Here is a 20,093-nt window from a genome sequence, read left to right as displayed (position 1 = left end):
AGTTAGACATATTTTAAAAGGAGAAAAGAATGTAAGTTTAGATGTCTAATTACCTATTGCTTATGGGCCTGGGGATAAATACAATCAATATGTGGCCCAGACTCCCACATACGGCAGGCAGTCTGATATTTCTTCTGTAGCAAGTGTTTTAGCAGAGTCGCTAACCAACACTGATGCTATCTTGTTCTTTCAGTTCAGTTCTCTGGAAAAGAAACTCGGATAAAAGAAAACAGCAGAGACCAGGCAGCCCTAAGGATAGGGAGGAGAGACAACACAGCATCTTGAACTAATCATTAAAAAAAATGGCTTCTTGGACTCTTGGGTCACTTGCTCTCTCTATCCTCAATGCTGTGTCAGGCTGCCTCTGGGTATGCCAAGGAACTGCCCAGATAGGAGTTCCTATCTGAGCTGGGCTGTTCCAGGACGTTGTAACCTTGGAGAAGGCTTTGTGACCACTGGAAAATCTCTTAGCAGTTCCAATCCCTAGCTCCTCACTTGTCAATCTGAATGACTAGATGATAAAGTCTGAGTTAGCTCTAAAACGTGTCGGGTCTGAACCAGAGCTCTGTCATACAATCAGCATCTTTGACTAGAGAACATTCAAAAAGCAACCCAACTTCAGTGAGTCACTTAAAAACAGTAGCTGGAGTCTTTGACCCTGTGGATGGGCCTAAGGAATCATCCACAAATAAAAATGCAAATGAAAAGAAAAAAGACCTGACATTCAACAGCAGGAAGCATGAAGGGGAGAAAGCCATTTCTGTTTCAAATAATCACTTCAGCTGAGATACCCAGTGTCATCTTGAACTTGATTATGAGATAAAAGAAATGGGACAGAGATGGTAATCATTTAATCTCTTAAGAACAGCTATTCTGGAGAGCTTTTCACTCCACGTTCAATAGATTTCTAGCAGGTTGTGATCTGGCTAGAAAGAAGGCATAATGATGAGGAAAATTATGTTTTCAATAACACACGCTCTTACAGTACGAGTCTGTCCACAAAGGAGACAATCAGATGAACTCTGACCACTTTAACAGATGGCGTAATGGCTCAGTGCACAGATGCGGCCTCCCTGAAAGCAACAAGTTCACATCCTTGACTGGAGGTTTCGGAGTGAGCTGAACTTTCAAGTGTAATGCAGGAAAGATTACACAGTGCCAGATGAGAGTGCCGAGTGTGAGTGGGTTCAGGGGCTCGCAGAGATGGGCTCAGAGAATACAGCTTAATGAGCTTGATTTTGCTAATGCAACAAATAGAGTTGAAGTTGAAATGTGAACTACAAACACTGAGCCATTTGTAGATGCCCTGCTAATAACACTGTTGGCCACTGTTTGGTGGGAAGCTTGCCTTGCAAAACCGCACTGCCTTGGACTCAGAAAAAGACCCGATTGTCAAACAATGCTTATTTTCTCTGATATGGATAAGGTTTTTGAGTAGAATACATTTTTAATAAGATGGAACAGAAGAACAGTAGAAGTTTGTTTACTTGTTCTTTTTAAAAGAAATTCAATTAATCAAATCTATAATTCATCTGAAAAAACAAATATTCCATAAGATTCAGAACTTGAAAAAAATAATGATGTTGAACCAAATAATGTGAGTCTCCCTCCAGTAATTAAAACAGTCTGATCATTATGAGTCAGCAAGCAATAAGCAAAGGAGAGCATTCTGAAATGTGATACAGGGATTTAGCAAAGGTCACATGAGATGTTTGGAGTTGGTGGGATGAAACATGGCTGTAAGAGTGGAAGCTTTGGTAACTGGCTACACAGCTTGGGATGGGGAAACTCACATAATGGTAGAGTCTGCTTGCCAACAAAAGTCTCTGTTCCTCCTTACAGTACGGCAGTGAGGCTACATTTCCAGCCTCCCTATAATTCCAGCAATGGGATGCTACTAGAATACCATGTTTCAAAGAAGGGTCCAAGATATTACCAACCCGCCAAGGACTGGCACAGCCAGATTCTCAAAAACACTCTCATCCAGGGCCAGCAAAGACTCACCAGAAATTCAAATCATTTACTCCATACAGCTTGGTTACAGAAAGTTTATTGTAAAACTAGGAGAAGTCAAGTTTTATCTGCCCCTCCCCCCTGTAAGAAAAGGAGATATAAAAAATCTTTAGTTTTAAATAATACATTTGGGAAAGTAGATTTTTACACTTTGGCCCATTTTTCAAGGATGTACACTGGTGGGCTGATGGGGGGTCTGGCTTTAGTGCAGCAAAGTTACAATACATTATTTATGTTTCATTTATAGCATGCTCCTAGCATTTAGAAATTCTGGGCCTGCAGACAACAATAAACATCATGAAACGGAATCATTTCATAACAAAATAATTCCCTCAAATTATCAGAAGTATTCTATTAATGAAGGCTCCCTGTTACTAAAAAGTCACACCAAATGGGATGTCGATCCAGAGAGACGAGAGGTCAGAGGGCATTACAAGCATTTAGAGAATTATGACACATACAGGGAATGTGGTATGGCCAATCACATCCCCGGTCGAAGTGCAAGAGGGGACATCCAAAGACTGGCCCCTGGAAGCTTCTTAATTTAATAGCTAGAAAAGCTCCCTCCTTCCCTCCAGCTGAACTAGGGTCTTGAAGTAGCTAAGCTAGTGTCCTAAAGCCAAGCTGTGTCACTAGCCCTATTTTATGTTGACATAGGGTTCCGTGTAGCCCAGGCTGGTTTTGAACTCAAGATCTTCCCACTTTAGCCTCCTAAATGCTGAGATCACAGGCATGGACTTGTTTTCTATTCCTGCAATAATGTAATTCTCAAAGCTAGTGTGGAGGTGGAGGGAAAAAAAGAACTGTGGCCTAGGGCAGTCTCACAGACTGTAAATGATGTGTGGCCCCTCCCCTGCCCCCCACTCCAGACAGGCCTCTCCCCTACAGCCTAGCACTGAGCTTCCTGCTGAGGCCGGCAGAGTGAGGAGGAGATGACTCTGAGGCTTTAGGCTGAGAGCAGACACCGGCTCACCAGGGGCTTCAATAGTGTGCAAATCATGAAGGGACATTAGAGATGTTGGGGGGCCCTTCCTAGCCTTGGGAAGAAACTGCTCTCCCATAAATTGCCACACTAATACCGATTTCAGGGATTCAAATTACCAGCCCGATCCAGCATGACATTCTCTGCCCATTATCTAGTTTCTCCTGCCTCCAGGCAGGGCCACATCATTGATTACGGAGCGTTTCAGCCACTAAAGAAGATCACGCTCATCATTAAGGACATTAAGTGTTGATCTGTGCTGGCTAAGTGACTTAAAAGGTTCGTGCCCTTCTAGTAACAACTCCAAGAGGCCATTTCAGGATATTTATTAAACAAATTAAGTATTTACATTATGCTCAAGCTCAGAGGCACAGCAGTCGAGTATGAGGGTATCAGAGAACAAAACCAAGAGACTGTGTGGGAGAAAGTTCAGCTGGTTTTGCTCTCCTAGACGAGGAGGCAGGGGATCCTCTAAATGTTTGGGGGGAGAGTCTGAATTGGGCAGGTCCTGATAGTCACCTGCTTCCCAGTGTGCCCAGTGTGCCCGCCCTTCTAGAGAATATGGCCTACTAGCTACACAGTGAGAAAGACTGGGAGGATTTCAGGAACTCTTCAAAACCTTAAGGAACATAGGAAACGGAAATGTCCCTGTTTCCCCACGCTCCATATTCTTAGTCCATAATCGTTATGATCCTGCTCTGCAGAGCATTTGTCTCACCCTGTGGTAGGAGAAAAGGAAGCCAGGCTTCTTTGATATAGTGGCAGTACATGAGGGCTGGCCCAACCCTGTAGTTGTGAGTGTTCTTCCTCCTCCGCCTATGGAACACTCAAAGGGCAGGGACCACGCACGGAAGCCTTGCTCACGGTGCTGTGCCCAGGACTGGTCTGATCCACAGTGCTGTTTAACAAGTTTAAGTGCTGGCTACATGAATAGACGCACAGAAGAGTCTACAGATGGAAGAGAAAAACAGAACTTTCCATGCATGTTGTCCTTGTCGTACCTGACAGAAGCCATTCAAAGAACAGCTTATTTCGGCTCATGGCTTGAGGGAAGATCTGGTATGATGGGACAGGTGTGGTGTCGGGAGCCTGAGGTGGCTGGTCAGACAGCATCCACAGTCAGGATGCAAAGATATGACTGCTGCTGCTCAGTTCACTTTCTCTTTTGGGAGGCCTCTGGAACAATGGTCGTTACATTCAGGGCAGGTCTTCTGATTTCAGCTCAATGTAGACAACCCCTTACAGACACGCCCGGAGAACTATCAGAGAATGTACACAGCAGGCTGTGCCTTGCCCTCAGTGACTCTATCCTGGATAACAGTCAAGACAGAAGAACTCAGCACTTTGTACACCTGAGCAACCAGCAGACATTGGGATTAAGTCAATACCTGGACTTTCCCACAGCTATCAAGACACACAACAGAACATGGTACAACGAAAAACTATTAACACCATATGTTGGACACACTGAACTTCAATCACTTAACAAAGCAGACCAAAGACATACAGGATGTGTTCACATCAGCCCACACTGTGGAACGCTCAACTATTCCTTTATCATGGACCACCATGGTGTACCACTCATAGCTTTTGCTCAGGAGATGACCAACAGTAAATCCTCAGCGGCCCTCAGACTCAGTGTGTTTCCTGCTGTCACTGCCCACTTCACGTTGTCCACACAGCTCACTCCTGAACACATCGGCCGCTGGCTTGTGAAGCTAGGGTCTAACACTCTGCTCGGGCTGTATGGCCCTGCCCTTCCCCATCTTGTTGTAATCCTGGGAAGTGCAATGTGTGGAGTAATGGAACTTGGAACAGGACAAAGAGCTTGTGCTTGCTGTGGACAGAATGCCAAAGTAAGTCAGGAACATGTGGTAAAGTGGAGCCAGTGGAAGTGACAGAGGCTTGATGGCCTACCAGTGCCATCACTCATTCTCAACAGATGACAAATCGGCATTGCTTTGAGCCCTCAATTCTGTGGTCATTTGTTACAACCACACAGCAAACTAATACAGGGAAGAGAATGAAAATAGTTTTGGGTAATTTTATTATGTTTGTCATGTCTTTGATGTAAAAAAAATAGCCATTTGGAAATAATCATCTATAGTCACTCACCTACCATGTTAGATGATCCTTAAACATCATTTTATCTTTCATGACCTCAGTTTTATTATCTATAAAAAGAAAATACATTTAAGCTTGGTTCGTTTTAAGGCTCAGGGCTTATGAGCTGGGGAAGGAAGAAAGATGTTTTTCTGTTACATACCTGCCAGGACTTGGCAAACACTGAGGACAAAGTGATATTAAAAACAGTGATCTGTACAAAAGAAGGAGAGGGCTTCATTTTTAAAAAGAACTCAAAATAAAAGAATCAGGGAATACCATAATAAGAAACGTGTTGAACTTGCTGAAAGAAAACTACAAGATTCCACTGAGACATATAAGGGGTATTTGAAAATGGGAAGGGACGGCAGGATATGTTCCTGGATGGCAGGACCCAACACTGTAGATGCCAAATTCTTCTCAATTAATTTGTAGGTTGAATGTAATTTTCATCAAAACCCCAAAGGAGTTTTGGAACTTCGAACACACACACACACACACACACACACACACACACACACACACACACACACACACACAATGATTCTACCATTTGTCTGGAAAACAAACAAGCAAGCAAGCTGAGCTGAAAGCAACTTGAAAACAATAAAGAATTAGGCTTAGAATATGTCCTAAGGAAAAATAAAAATAAAAAAGAATGTATACTAAGAAATGGGGTGAGAATCCATATGTTTCTGGAATAGGAGTAAGGTGCAAGGGGCAAGACAGCCTGGACAGGTCCCCATATATGGAAAAGAGCTGAATGTAGAGCAGAGGCTGACCCTGGTTGGACAACAACACAAAACAAAAATGAAGAAATAAAAAAACAAAGCCAACTCAATATAGCACATAAGATCAACACACACACACACACACACACACACACACACACACACACACACACACACACACACCATGGGAAACTGGCCAGCTACAACTATTTGAAAGAAAGGTGTTTAGCTCTTCAGCCCACAATCTGTACCAAATTAAATTTCAAATACATGGAAGTGCTAAAGGGTTTTAAAATTCATAACAACCAAGAAAATCTTAAGGCAAGGAAAATTCACCTAGTATAAATGTAATAGAATAAACTATGAAAGAAAAGACGACAGATTTGAACACACAAGTTTAAATGGGCCTGGTAAGACAGCTGACAAGACAAGCTTGATGACCTGAGTTCTGTTCCTGGGACCCACATGGTGGAAGGAGAGAATTAATTCCTGCAAGTTGTCTACTGACACCCACTTATATGCTATAGCAAAGTAAGCCCACAAATACACATGTACATAATAATAAAATGAACAATATTGTAATAAAATCAGAAAGGTAAAACATCTGCACATCAAGAAGGCACTGTAAAAGGGAGATGAAAACAATAAACTAGAAAGCTAGTTGTAATAAAAACAGAAACAGAGAGAGGGGACTAGTAAGACCTAGTTGCTATGGAGGGAGAAGTGGGAAAAACCAGTGGCAGAGACTTACCTGGGGAGGGAGATAGGAGGGGAGAAAGAAGAGAGCGGGAAGGAAGAGGGATAAATAGCACTAAGGATGTTTTAAAAAGCCACGGGGCACTATATTATGCTTACTTAAAATTACATATAATACATATACATGTATGAACACACAACACAAACACACACACACACACACACACACACACACACACACACACACACACACACACACACACATGCTCCTTCCTCCCAAACATAAACTATCTGAAGAAAACCCCAGTGCCATGAGAAACTTTCAATTTGTTTGAGCCCAAGAAACCCTAAACAATTTAGGCTACTACTGTTGTTCTTAGTGATGTCCTTCCAGACAAGAAGGTGAGATCCTGTTGCTGACAATACCACAGACTTTGGATATGGGACTTCAAGGAACTAGTCTAAATCTGACCTGGAAGCCTCCTTTCTGAAGAAGACTAGCTCTCCTCCCCTTGCACCTTGGGAGGAGCCATGCAACCTTCCAAGGGAGAAAAGCAACTGACAGTCCTATTCAGCAGTAACAATGACCCATCACAACAAGATATTCCTGAAGGTGCAATAGTGACGCTTACATACTGGGGAGAACCGACAGCTACCTAAGTGGACTTCAAACCTACTCAGTCAAGGAAATTTATGTCTAGTGCTATAAAACTAGCTGTGGCTGGTGAGCCATGGAACTTAGAGGAGAACCTATTACCGCCACTTTCCTAAACTAGTATAACCTCTAACCCCATTCTCAATACTTATCCTTCTATCTACAGATAAGTGGAGCCCTCACCACTCACCAAAGGAGCTGCTTTTTGTGGCAGGCAGAGACTACTAAAGAGGTCCACAACTGGTCAAAAGGTAGAGATCATCTGACTGTAATGTCTGCAGTTAAGGCTCTGGGGGCAGAGAGAGTCTGTCATTGCCAGAGGACCATGATACATCCTGTAATAGTCTCTCTAAAAACAAAAACAACCCAAAAAACGTGAAGTGGGGGGTGGGGTGGGGGTGGATCTGGGAGGCATGGGAGGGGTGTGAATACAATCAAGACACACTGTATGTATACAAAGAATTAAAAAGAATTTAAAAAGTAGAAATGTAAAAATTCGACTAAGGGAGACAAAACGGGCAGAAGATACAAACAGACAAAAGAGAGAAAAGGGAAGAAAAAGCGCTGGTAGGGATGTGAAGACTTTTTAATGTCAGCCATAAAAATCAGTAAAATAAAACACAAAAGTGAAGTAATATTTTCCCTTTACGTTAGCAAAGGTCTAGAAAACTAAATCGGGGCCAGTCATTGGCAAGAGCAGGGAGACAGGCACACACTGTGGGGCTAAGGCAGTGGGATCCATAAATCAGGCCACTGGGCAAGAAGCATCAGAATCGTAATGATGATAAAGTAAGCCCAGCTCTCTAGTGCTCCGTGTCAACATCTAGAAACGTCTGTGGAAATAATCAGAAAACATAGAGACATATGTTTATTGCAGCGCTATTTATACAGCAAAGCTGAGGTATGATTGAAAGGCACCATGAACAAAGCTTTAGCTTATTTTAACAATAGAAAACTTGGACACAGAAAAGGAAGAAAGAGCCAAAATGTGAGCAATCACCACCTTTGGTTGGGCAGCCTTTTCCATGGTTCCAGAATATTCCCCAAGGAGCACTTGTTACCACAGTATACACACACACACACACACACACACACACACACACACACACACACACACACACACACACACACTCTTCCCATCAGCGTCTATGGGTGACAGCCGAGGGAATGTTCATATTTGGTAAAAATCATCCTGAGGGTAACGGACAACAAAGGAAAGGCAGCTAGCACTCAGGCTTTATGAGTTTATAAAGATGGGAGGAAAGAAATGGATGCTCTAGACAGAATTTGAGCAGGAACATTTGACAGAGAAGGAATGCTGTCTTGGTACATCCTTCTCCGCCAGTTTCCTCCATAGATTGTGTGGCCTGGCCACGTGACTCACCGGGAGTCGTTAGTAACAAATACTGGAGGTTTCACTGAAGACAGGTTCTGGGGGATGAGAGAAAACACTGAGAATACTTGCAAGAATTCTGAATCAAACAGCAGGCATAAAAACAATGCAGAGCCTGTGTCCAGTGCCACACTCTTTGGAGTACAGATGCCCTGAGATAAGACTTCTCCAGTGCTTCACTGTGCCCACCCCTTCACCCTCCCTCCCCAGCACCCTGAGGTCAGGTATACTGGGAGAAAGGCCCCTACTAACCTGCCTTATTGGGCTTCCAAATTCCAGCTTTCTCCCCAGTCAGTGACTCATGGTCATTTTCTTCAAGGACCTTAGAGAACTCTCAGAAGCACCAAGCTACTTTCCCAACTAGGACAGGAAACTGGATCCCAGTGCTCTTGCCAGACACTATTTCTGGCCTTTTGGAGATCTTACGACCCACATCAAAAATCATCTTGGTCCCACTTTACACAGGAGTAAAAGCTAGGTTGTAGAATAGTGCTGGCCATTTGAAAGCTCTCTCTACATCTGCCTGTGGTTCTAGAAATGAGGAAGGACCCTCATGCCCCCTTCCCAACCTCTTGGCCATTCTGAGCTGAAGTGGGGATGGGGATAAGTATGCAGTTAGGATCACTTTATTGAGCAGTCATCCCGAAGCTTTTTCCATAGCCATGCAAATTCTGGGCTGAGTGAGTCACAAAGATCCCAGCCCTGAACTTGGCAATCATGTCACATGTCCTCCCCAGAGTGCCACAGCACAGCACAGGGAAACATTCTCAGAACCCGGGGGAGGGAAAAGAAAGCACGAAACATTTCAAAACAGTGCTTGAAAATTACGTAGTGAGTGCGCATCTAAAAACTTTCCATTAGAGGCCCTAATTATGTTTTTTCCTCACGGATGCGGGATCGTGCTTAAGAAAAGAGCCCTTAGCAAGATTCGAGTTTACCAGGAGCACTGGTATCATAATGAGAGGAATTTCATTATGAAATCTGTCTTAATTAATACTACATAGACAGCTATAAATCAGAGATGGGATCAAGGGTGAGGAAATGAACTATGTTCTTGGAACCTTCTGAAGATTACAGTTATGACTGATTTGGTGGTTTAATTAGGAAAACAGATTTCAGGAAAGACAGAACAAAGGCAAAAGGAGAATGAGCGGGTTTGAGATGGAGCTGATGCAGGAGAATATAAAGTCTGAAGAGCTTCGCGCAATGGGTACCAACATCCACTCAAATGGGAAATCTTTCAAAGTTTGGAACAAAAGATTTAAAAAAAAAAGGCTCTGTGTTGAAATGGAAAGTAACTGTAGAGGAAAGATGTTCTTCACATGTTCTTAGTATGCTTTAGGAGTGCTTGTAATAAGTCTTGGCATGTTGAAAAGGATTAAAAGGAAGTGTTGGGCTGGAGAGATGGTCCATTTTGTAAAGTGATCGCTGAGAACTTGAGTTCAGATCCCAGCACCCATGTTAAAAAGCCACGGGTGCCGATGATCCAAAGGCTGTGGGCTGGGGACAGGTAGATTGTGGGGGCCTGCTGGCTAACTAGGCTGGCTCAGTCTGTAAGGTTCTGTGAGAGACTGTGCCTCATGAGACAAGTTAGACTGAGTCAGATATTCCCACAACAAATTTTGGCTTTCACACGGGCGGCGGGCAGGGGGTGAGGGTGGGGGGTGGGGGTAGGGAGTGGGGGGGTGGGGGAGGGACTAAAACATACATCCCAGACTTTCAAGTTCGGAGAAGCAAACAAAACTGGTAAAATAAGAAGCCAATGCTACTCTCAATGCAGGCAGACAGTAGTGGTGTAACAGCAAAACACAACACGTGTTTTGTTCCCATCACTGGGGACTGATCACAGGCGTTGTCTAATCTGGGCCAATAACTCTACCATTGAGCGGGATCTGCAGCCCCTTCTTTACTAGGTACTCTGAGATAGGGGCTCTTTGGTTGCCTTCACTGACCCTGAGCTTGTTTTAAAGCCCAGGCAGGACATGAACCTTTGAGCTTCCTGCTTCAGCCTCCTAAGTGTCTGAGATGGCAGATACTCTTTATCCTGAGTTTTCTTTGCTAAACTGTTAGGAGCTCTTACCCTTATGATGGGCAGGAAAACCAAATAAGAAATATCAACACAAAGGGAAGATTACTGACCCTGTGTCTGCTGTGTAATGCAGGCCTGAGTGACTGCCCAGAAATGCTGGTCTACAAAGAATTTTAGAAACTTTGGAATTCAGAAACAGAATACATATTCTAAAAGTTAAAAGTTACATATTCTGTAACAACTATTAAAATTTTCATTTTGAAGTTAGAAATGTGTCTTAACACATTTTTACTTATCATTTACTTGGTAATCTAGCATAAGCCCAAGATAAATGCAACTACAAACATTTTTATGGAAAAATAAAATATTGCAAACATCATAATTTTTCAAGTTATTTTACAGATTCAGAAAAATTCAGAAAAAGTAATATAACAGTGTACTTATTACACAGTAAACTCTGACATTCATATCAGAGATTACTGGGGAGAATAAGGAAGAACTTGTCATAGAAGATACCAGAGTGAGTCACAAAGCAACCCACATGAAAAGCACGTGGCTGGCTTCAAAACTCTCGATCAACGGGACCAAATCGAGGATTTAGAAATAGGACCATGGGTGATACAAATACATGAAACCCTCAGTGTGAAAAGTAAGGAGAACTGTTGAGTTTATGTAGCCCAGGATGCCCTTGACTTCACCATCCTCCTGCCTCAAGCCTCTGAGAGCTGGGATTACAGGCAGGTGCTACCTACCATGTCTGCTGTGTTCCTAAACAATGCTCAGAAACAGAAACTTACTTTTCTGTCACAAAATAAAATAAAAATCAGAGCCAAACATTTTAACCTAAGAGTTCTCAGATGTAGAAGAAAAATACATGTGTATGAAGTGGGCATTTAGACTTGCTATTTAAAATATCGAGATGGTGGCGATGGTGGCGCATGCCTTTAATTCCAGCACTCAGGAGGTAGAGGCCAGCGGATGTTTGTGAGTTTGAGGCCAGACTGGTCTACAGAGTTCCAGGACAGGCTCCAAAGCCATAGAGAAAACCTGTCTTGAAAAAACAAAAAACAAAACAAACAAACAAAAAAACTCACTTGGCTTCTTCATACCCCCTAGTCCTGAATGTTTGGGGGCTGGAGAGATGGCTCAAAGTTTAAGAGCACTGGACTGCTCTTCCAGAGGTCCTGAGTTCAATTCCCAGCAACCACATGGTGGCTCACAACCATCTATCATATGATCTGGTGCCCTCTTCTGGTGTGCATGCAAATATGCAGACAGAACATTGTATATGTAATAAAAATAAGTAAATAAATTAAAAATAAAATATCAAAGACATTGCAAGTGGATTGCAGGTGTGGTAAGAGGCTGAACCCAGGGCTTTGGGCATGCTGGGTAAACTACACACTCAGCCCTCAACAAGGCATTACACAATAACCTGTGGGTCAAAGAAGAAAACAACTGAGGATTACAAAGTCTCTTGGATTAAGTGACAACGCAAATATACTATATGCAAATCTGTAGCCTGTGGGTCTGGTAGTGCTTGGGTCTGAAATGTCCCTCTAAGGCTCAGGAGCTGAAGAAGGCTGTTCAGCAGCATTTATGGCCAGGCTTTGGGGAAGTGACTTGTCAGCAGGCTCTGATGTCATTAGTGGACTGCTCTATGCTTACAGCTGAATGGATCAGGAGGTGGTGGGAATCAGATGAGCCACCAGGAGAAGCGGCTGGGGGAGGACCATGCCCAGGAATGGTCTATCCTGACCTCACCCTGCTCCCTTGCCATCCTGAGGTTAAGGCATTTGGCTTCACTATGTTCCCTGACATGATCTTCTGATTCTTCATGACCATGTGGCCACAGACAGAAGGCTTAAACCATGAAATAAATACAAAGCTTTCCTTCCTTAAGCCAATTTTTTTTAAAGGTACCTTTGTCAAGTGATGAAAAGCCAACTAACAGAGATAAATATATATGTGCATATATATGTATGTATATATATATAGGATGCTTCTGAAAGAAATGGAGAGAAATAAAAAGATTAAAATCAATGCTTAAAAGCCATTAGAAGACAAAAATATGAAGCAAGTAAATAAAAATAAGTGCAAAGAAACAATAACAGACAAATCAATGAAATAGAAAATGGAAAATAGAGAAAATAAATGAAACAGGACAATGGTTCTTCTAAAGGAACAGCGAAATTGATAAACTGCTATTTACACCAGCTGGGGAAAGAGTAACATGTCTGTACTAAGACCGAAAGTAATACGGGGCTGTGCTTGCCTAGGATGCACACAGCCCTGGGTTCAATCCCCAGTACCACATAAGATGGGAGTGGTGGTACAGGCCTGTCACCCCAGCACACAGGATGTGTAGGCAGGAAGGCTGGACAGATGCTAGAGTTGTTAAAAATATCAGGGAAGTCCAGGGACTTGCCTCAGAGGCTAAGAATGCTTGTTGCCATTGCAGTCGACAAGGGCTTGATTCTTAACACCCACATGGTGACTTGTAACCATCTGTACCTCTGGTCCCAAAGGGATCTGGTGCCCTTTTCAGAACTTCACAGGTACCTGGCTCGTGCACAGTGCACATCCATCCATCTAGACAAGACACTCATATACATAAAATAATAAGATAAAATTTAAAAACTTAAAAAAAATACTAAGAGGGAATGTATATAATTGATACTAATAATGCCAAATTTAGGTGAGGTGAAAACTTTTATCCTACATTTAATTTCTTAAGAAAGTGCAACGGGACTTAAATAGGGCAAAATGTCAAAATATGCTAAATGAGGCCAGCCAGGTATCTAGGTACTTTACCTTCTGTGTGCTTAAAGCGCTCACAGTTGAAACTGAAAGTTAATGTGAGGAAAATTGTTTCCCAGGATTATTCATTCAATATTATGAGTTGCTCTAGTTTGTTTTTCTGTTGCTGTGACTAATTTTCTGACCAAAAGTAATCTGGAAGGCACTCAAGACAGGGCCTTGAGGCCGAGAAACACAGCTTGCTCAACTACCTTCCTTATATAGCCCAGACCCATCTGCCTAGGTGTGGCACTGCCCACAGTGGGATGTACATCAATTAGCAACTAAGAAAACAACCCCCTCCCCACACACAAACCAAACATGGTGTGGGCCAATCTGATCTGGGAAGTTCTTCAGTTGAGAGTCTCTCTTCCCAGGTGTTGTGTCTGCATCAAGTTGTCAGGTAAAGCCTAATATGACACCAGTCATGAACTAAGGTGACAGGAACTGGTACAGGGGCCTGAGAATACAGTAGCTAAGAGAAAGACACCTGTGTTTTAATGGAGTGCAGTTTAGTGAGGATAGACAAGAATATAGAATATATGTATGAATGGTGAGACACAGTCATACACAGAAGAGGAACCACGTCCTAAGAAAAGAGAATTCTATTATAGGGGAGCCCCAGGGCAGAGACAGCTAGACAGACAAGGCTATGGAAAGGAGGGAAACAGCTTGAGATGAGGTCAAAGGGGTTAATTTTATTGGAAATGCAGTAGGATGTCACTGGAGGTTCTGAGCACAGGCGTTGGCTTTAAGGTTCTTTGGTCACTGTGTAAAAAACGGATTATAAGCCGGGCAAACTGGGCCTGGGAAGTTGCTACAAAATTACATTCGAGGAAGGAGGACAGTAGCAGTGGAGAGAAGAGCCGAAACATTTGATATTTGTCACAGCTGACTTCTACTGTGTGTTTAGATTTGAGTTTATCATATTTTTTTTCTACAAAAAAAAAAAAAAAAACGTGAACAGAGTTAGAACTAGCCATCTCATGCCCGTCTCTTGGACATCACTATTACTATTGTAACATTTAACTGCGGCAGCCACCTGGTCCAGCGAGTTACTTGCTCCCGGCACTTCATCACAATCAACCACAGGGGATGGTGTGATTAATCATGGTGTCACTGCGTGACACAGATTACTAACATTCCATCTTGGGCTGGCGAGCCGCTGCTGAGCATGGCATTTGGGACACCATTCCCAGACACCACCTGGGACCACCATGGTGCCACTGATTCTGTCAGCTGGGAATCAAAACTAGTTTAATAGAAGGAATTTTATGCAAGAAATGGGCAAGGAAGATAGGTAACGGGGATAAAAGGGCAAAAAGTGGACTCTGCAGTTAGTCTTTCAAGAAAGTAGTAACTATTAGTTCATGAAGCCTCCATCGTCTTTAGGACCAGAGAAACAAAGGAAAAGGAATGGTGTTATGAGGACCATTAAGACTGCAAGGGGGTCCTAGAAGGATAGAGCTGAGTTTTGGGTAAGGGGCTGGAAGCTGAAGCTGTTTATTGTCAATGGAATACAATATAGTGGGGGTGGTGGTGGTGAGAAACAAGAGCCAGCAGCAGAGGAGCAGAGAGAAGAATAAGTGTACTGTGGTGACCCTCGGAGAATGACAAGAGGACTGGAAGGGTCAACTGTGTTTCCTTCCTCCCATTACTGGGAACTGCACCTCAGGGAGAAGGGACCTAACGAGAAGGCTCTGGAGAAGGCAGAGGAGAGATGTGTTTCTGAGAGCATGCCCCAGCCTCACTGACTATGATGGTAGGGTGGTCTGATTCTGAAGGCCGACACTTAAAAACCCTCCCAGCTGCTTCCTCCACGCCCATCTTTCCTGAAGTTGCCTTACGGACTCTTGGCACAAACCGTCATTATACACTTTCATGAGCACTGGAGCTACTTTCTGACATGTGAACTCGTTTACAGAGCACATCTTCCATCTGTTAAAGTTGTATGGAATATAGGACTTCCATTTCATGTACAGGACTGAAACTAGAATTTTTTGTTTGTTTGTTTGTTTGTTTGTTTGTTTGACCAAAAGCCACTACTGTGGCTTGAATGTGGTATGCTCCCCAAATGGAGAAGTGCGGGCCTCTTACCATGTTATTACTATTTTTTAACCAACAGTATTATATGCTTATATAATACACTGTGATAACATCCTCCCTCAGGTACCTTTGCCCTTCCCATTCCCACCAATCTGATTCTTCCCAATTTGTTTCTTTCCTACCCTCATATCTTCTCCCTCCCTCCCTCCCCCCTTTTCTTTAGGCCCTGTGCAAGCAATCATAACTGCTATGTGTTCCTGATTGCATCAGCCATTTCCTATCCTGAAGACCGTGCTCCCGCCACACTCCTCCCCATTTTTTTGGTTTCCACAGTCCTTCAATTTCCTCTCTTGCATTGATTCCTGGGCTTGGAAGGGGTGACACAGATGTCCCTTTTGGAGCTGAGCACTCAATCAGTCACTTATTCCCAGTACTTTGGCCAGTTATGAGTCCCCAAGGCTTCTCTAAGTCAGGCCTGAGAGCTGTGCTTGTTTACAGGCATAAACCTAATATTCAGAAGGTAGCTTAATTACACATCCATTGGCAAATCAGTAGCGATTCCCTGTGACCTCTCTAGCCAAAGAAATTTGACCTGTTCTATAGCCTGAGGCACACAACTTGCAGCTCTTGTGGATTCACACTGCTGTGTGAGTTCCGGAAACAGGTCTGGCTGCCTGGGATTGGCCTTACTACAAGCTCAAACAGATTTTTCTTCCATAGCGTCCAGTCTCCATTGTCTTCCTATAGTAATACAAAAGGAACCGAGCCACTTCAGAGCTATGTGTATAATACAACAGCTGTTTTTAAAAACTGCAGCTCAAGGGCCTGAGGATGTACCTCTGTTGGTAGGGTGGTAGCCTAGCATGCACAAGGCCCCATTTGGTTTGATCCCCATCATTTCTTAAACCGGAAATGGCACTATGCACCTGTAATCCCAGAACTTGGGAGGGTGGAAGCAGGAGAATCACAAACCCAAGGCCGTCTTCATTTGGGGCTGGTCTGGGCTAAATGAGACCACGCTTCTAAATAAATAAATTTCAACTTGAGGTGTCTATTTGTGATCTTTGGTGTATAACCAGCCACTGTGCTATGCTTTCAAAGGGAAATATGCAATGGTCAACTTATAATACTAGAGACAAGAGCTAGATGTGTGTTCAAAGTCTTGTGGGGGCTAATTGTATCAGGTGATGCATATGGACACTCAGATGTATTGACCGAGGCAGTTTCAGGCTCCATGGCTATTTTTCCTGTGTGAAATGAGGCTACCGATTCATGTCTGGGAATGGGAGGCACTTGGGAGACAAATGTGTTTGAGGAAAAGCCTCAGTTTATCCCCGAGTCCTACCAGGCAATGCTCTTTAGACTCTCTGTGGAAGAAGATCCCTTTTAGACAATTCCCATCCATTGCTGATACTTTGAAAAAAGTTAGTATAGATGAGCCTCTAAGAAAAAAATGAAGTAGAGAATACATTGAGAGTTGTGGTTTTATAGTATTACTTTAATAACCAGGGAATCTTATTGCAATAAATCCGTTAAGGGGAATAAACAAATACTTTAATGGTGAGCATAATGTAGTACAGATATGAATATGAAACTACAAATTATTTTGTCCACTTAGGCAATAAAATATGGGCTTTTCATTGTACTTTCCATTTTTTTCCATTTTAAGGGGAAAAGCCAGTCCTCATATTCAGTGCCTGTGTGGCTTTGAACAAAGTAATATTTAAAGTTTTTAACATGACAAATTGACTCGCTTTCTGCTCAGTAATCTACTGAGTCTAGGTAAGATTGCAAATAAGATTCCTTGTGAGGGATAGCACACATCTAAACTGTTTCCATGCTTTCCTTTAATAAGAATATGAAATAAACGAGTCTCCCAGAACAGAAGGGATTTTAGAGCCAAAAGGATTTTAGGGCAATTTCAGTCAGCTAAGTTTTTTTTTTTTAATTACTTAAAATAGAACAAGTGTTACTACCTGAGCACTTCCCAAGTCCAGGGCCTCAGCAGGATCCATCCCAACAATCTACCCTACAACTTAACAGTTAGGGTAAATGACCTTTCCAAGAAAATAATGCATTCCAAATGCCTCGGCTATTAAAGGCATAGATTTCTTTTGATGGAAAGAGGAATTTGGGGAGCTTTCTCACACCTAAAGTGTTCAGTGCTGGCTGTGTCAAGACCACCCCTCTCACCACTGATGATTGGCAGGAGTTAGGCACACATCAGAACAAGCAGTACAAACAATCCTTCCAAACTCCCACTTATGTTTGTCCTTTCATCTTTTCTGCCCTTGAAAACGTATGCTGATCTTCTTCATTAAATGGAAGTGTAAAGACCACCAAAAATAATTGAAGCGGGCTCAAGGGATGGTGAGATGGCTCCGGGTATGGGTGCCTGTCACCAAGCCTGACCATTAGAGTTCCATCCCCAGGACCCATATGGTGCAGAACCGTGTTCCAAAAGTTGTTCCTAACCTCCACATATGCTCAATGCTACAAATGTGCACACACACCCCACAATATATATATTGTGTGTGTGTAAAATAGTTTAACAAATACAACAGCTATCAAATGACACCCAAAGGGAGTGGCACTATTAGAAGGTGTGGCTTTGTTGGAGTAGGTATTTATTGGAGGAAGTGTGTCACTGTGGAGGGGGGGCTTTGAGATCTCATATGTGCTCAAGCCACACCCAAGAGTCTTAGTCCACTTCCTGTTGCCTGTGAGTCAAGATGTAAGAACTCTCAGCTCCTTCTCTGACACCATGTCTGCCTATATGCTGCCTTGCTTCCCACCATGATGATAACAGACTAAACCTCTGAACTACAAGAGAGCCACCCCAATTAAACATCTTCCTTTATAAGAGTTGCAGTGGCCATGGTCTCTTTCCACAGCAATAGAAACCCTGAGACACTAAGCAATCCTGCTTGCCCAGTTTGTGTAGCCAACAAACTGAGGCCAAACCATTTTCTCAACAGCTTTCATTTTTTAATCTTTGAAGCAATGGGAGCTGAACCAGGACTTTGCACACATGAGGCAAGGCTCTATCATTGTGTGGCATCCTTAGCCCGCACACTGTAGTCTTCTTAGTCAGAAACACTGAGAGCTGTTTTGAACTTGCAACATCTTCAACACTCTGCTTCCACGTTATCATTAGACCTCAGCATTCAGTGACAGCTGTTCATGACCTGCTGCCATAGGGTGGCAGGATACTAGAGAATAATCTAAAACTGCACACATGAGCCTTTACCTAACTCCCAAATTTCAGTACAACACTAAGCCCACTGTTTATTTCTGCTAATGTTCTTTATCCTAGTGGGACTTCCTCGCAAGAGACAGCATGCTGACTTACATCCTAGACTGAGCTCCTCGGGGTAACTGCTCCAGCATGTTTTTCTGCACAGCCAGAACTGCCTCCCACACAGTGCTTCAACTCCAAACGCCCTGCTGACAGTGCCATCCTTCATGGTGATGTTTGTAACAAAACTGAAAGCTCTACCTTCTCATTGTACCTAATGGCATACGAACCGGGCCATGAGTGGAGTTATCTTGTTAAAATGAAGAAGACACTGCCAGCTTTAACTGCTCCATGAGTCAGTCTTCTGCTTCATTCTCTGGCCTGAGAATATGCTGAGTGATCTTGAGTGGGGAGATGAGGGCTCGAGCTACCTCCTCTGCTGCTAGTGCCTTCAGCAGAGTCTCTTAATGTCTCTACTGTGCATGGACCTCAGTCTTGGCAGACTGGGAGGGTACACAGTAAGAAGTATGCAAAGCCTTCATGTTTATACATGGAACATAAAACATCTGCTGCTATCGGTTTTCTAACCCAATATTCTTTCTTTTGAGAAATTCTGTGGTTTTAAACTTAATGTTTGTAAGTAAACAGCACATGATTTTTTTTTTTTTGATGGTTACATTGCTTCATGGCCTCCACAAATGTCTCCGTAAATTATTAAACACTGTTTTTTAGAACATCAACATCCATTACAGCTATAAACTGAACCCAGTATGTCAGGGACCACAGCTCTGAGGAAACCACACAAACTATTTGGATCTTGGGTTTTCAGGGTTACTTCTACCATCCCTCTTCTGCCACACTTAGCAAATGGAAGTATTTCCCTCTCCACTCCATCACCCCATCCCCAAAATCCAGTGAAACTCATTTTATTTTTGGCAACTCGGAGGTGAAAACAAAAATGTAAAACCTATTGCTGTAAGTACTAATGTTAAACCACAAAATGAAAAACTGATTAGAAGCTAAAACTGGAAAATATAAGTTCTAACTCTAAAAGGTTATGTTGTTTTATTACTTTTAGTGTACAGTTGGCAAACTGATTATAAACTACCATGGTTTGGGTATGGTGCCAGGGCACATGGGATTGTTCATCACACAACTTGTGCCACACAAAAGTCACCATTTTAGCTCATCAACACTGAAGTGTCCACACCCTGTACGGTGAGTCCACTCTTGTGAACCTGGTCATCACACACTTGTCAAATTTGTATAAAAAGTTCCTAGCACTCCCAATTCCTACAATTTCTAACTTATTCTGTGCCATGGACACAGTTCAGGACACGGCATCCTGCAGACTGTACTTGGAATGGCACTGTCATTAGACATCATCGGCATAGAACCAATAGCATTT

General features: G+C 42.9%; 1 protein-coding gene and 1 long non-coding RNA gene across 10 annotated transcripts in view; both read right to left on the bottom strand.

Moving 5' to 3' along the window:
* The window catches only part of Efcab11 (EF-hand calcium binding domain 11), a 185,256-nt gene that overhangs the window by 44,067 nt on the left and 121,096 nt on the right, over positions 1 to 20,093 (bottom strand). The window lies entirely within an intron of this gene.
* LOC118239026 lies at positions 3,306 to 18,129 on the bottom strand. Of its 4 annotated transcripts, XR_004770381.1 has the most exons (4): positions 8,826 to 18,129; positions 8,565 to 8,611; positions 5,262 to 5,312; positions 3,306 to 5,169 (listed from the first exon to the last, which is right to left on the bottom strand). It is a non-coding gene; the product is annotated as an uncharacterized LOC118239026 (long non-coding RNA). The 4 variants fall into 4 exon arrangements; XR_004770380.1 differs by having other exon boundaries at positions 3,306 to 5,312; XR_004770379.1 differs by having other exon boundaries at positions 3,306 to 8,611.

The sequence above is a fragment of the Cricetulus griseus genome, chromosome 5 (assembly GCF_003668045.3).
Source record: "Cricetulus griseus strain 17A/GY chromosome 5, alternate assembly CriGri-PICRH-1.0, whole genome shotgun sequence".
Taxonomy (NCBI): Eukaryota; Metazoa; Chordata; class Mammalia; order Rodentia; family Cricetidae; genus Cricetulus; species Cricetulus griseus.
The sequence above is the reverse complement of the archived record's forward strand: the minus strand, read 5'-3'. Positions and strand labels throughout refer to the sequence as shown.